We start from the raw sequence: 1,432 nt of genomic DNA on the forward strand, positions 1-1,432 counted from the left end.
AAGTGGAGCTGATAAAATGGACAGTGAGTGTAGAAACAAGGAGGTGGTTTTAATGTTATGTCTGATCGGTGTATAAAGGTAAAGGTGCTTGCATGAGGATTTTCCAACAGAGGAACCCTCATAGCATTGAACTAATTACAATATTATATAAAACATAATGTAATAAGAGAAAAGGGTCAAACCGGAACCACAATGCTTCAAAGCTAATGTTTTTACTTCATCCATATCCTAAATAAAATTTAAACATCTATGGATTCTTTTGGTCATGAATAAATGTATTATACTATCTGGACAGATTGTTTAAACCAAGAATAAGTTTTATTTTTACAAAATTATGTCCCAAAATCCTTATAAAATGTTTAATATATTACGCCATATTATTAGTCATCCTGATTACATGATTTCTCAGTTTAATAAATGAGGCGACTTGTTCTGCATACTGCTAAACAGAGTTTAAATAAAGACATTAATATTATTTATAAATGGAGTGCTGTCTAAGTCATGGCAATGCCTGACTGATTTTAAATGCCTAAATTAATCACAGAAAGAGCTGGATGGATTAGAACTTATTATAAATGAAAGGGTAAATAGTCTGTCTTGACAAGGACATGATGGTGGGAATCTGTCATAAAGCATTGCAAAAGTAACTTGTGTTAATACATTTATAAAAAACCTTAAGAATTATGAAATAGGGCGGCTCAGGTGGCGCAGCTGTAAAATACGCTAGCACACCAGAGCTGGGATTTTGAATACATCATATCGAATCTAAGCTCTGCCATCCGGCTGGGCTGGGTGGCTATATGAACAATGTTTGGCTGTTGTTCATCCAGGGAGGGAGCCGGATAGGGACCTCATAACTGATGCAATTATGACCTCTGGCTGATTGATGGGTTCTACACAGAGTTGAGGAATAATGCTGATCAGGGTGTGGCTTTCCATGCACAAGGTTGATCCATATAAACTCAGTAGCAGTCGGCTACTGCTCACGTGTCGGAGGGGACGTGCGTCAGTTCACTCTCCTCAGTCAGGGGCGGGGGTCAGCACCAGTAGAGAGGAAGCATAACGCATTTGGGTAAAAATTGGACGTGCCAAAAATCAGGAGAAAAAGGGAGAAAGTGCATAAAAAAGAGTTATGAAATAAAGAGAATCATTTTCACATTTTATAGTTCATTTTCAAATTCAAAAATTTAATACTCTGATTATTTTTCTGTGATTATTTTAACTTGCATGGGTACCAGTTTATTACCAGTCTTTAATTCTGTGACAGAGCATGTAAAATCAAAATATGCAAAATGCAGATTGCATGGGATTTGGTCTGAGGACCACCAGGCTGTTTTAGTATTCATGATTATTCCTGGCATTATGGTCTTTATGTAAGTTCATGCATTTTTATCATTTTTGGGCTGCTAATTTTAGGATGAGAACCCCTGAG

The sequence above is a fragment of the Trichomycterus rosablanca genome, chromosome 2 (assembly GCF_030014385.1).
Source record: "Trichomycterus rosablanca isolate fTriRos1 chromosome 2, fTriRos1.hap1, whole genome shotgun sequence".
NCBI classification, from domain to species: Eukaryota; Metazoa; Chordata; class Actinopteri; order Siluriformes; family Trichomycteridae; genus Trichomycterus; species Trichomycterus rosablanca.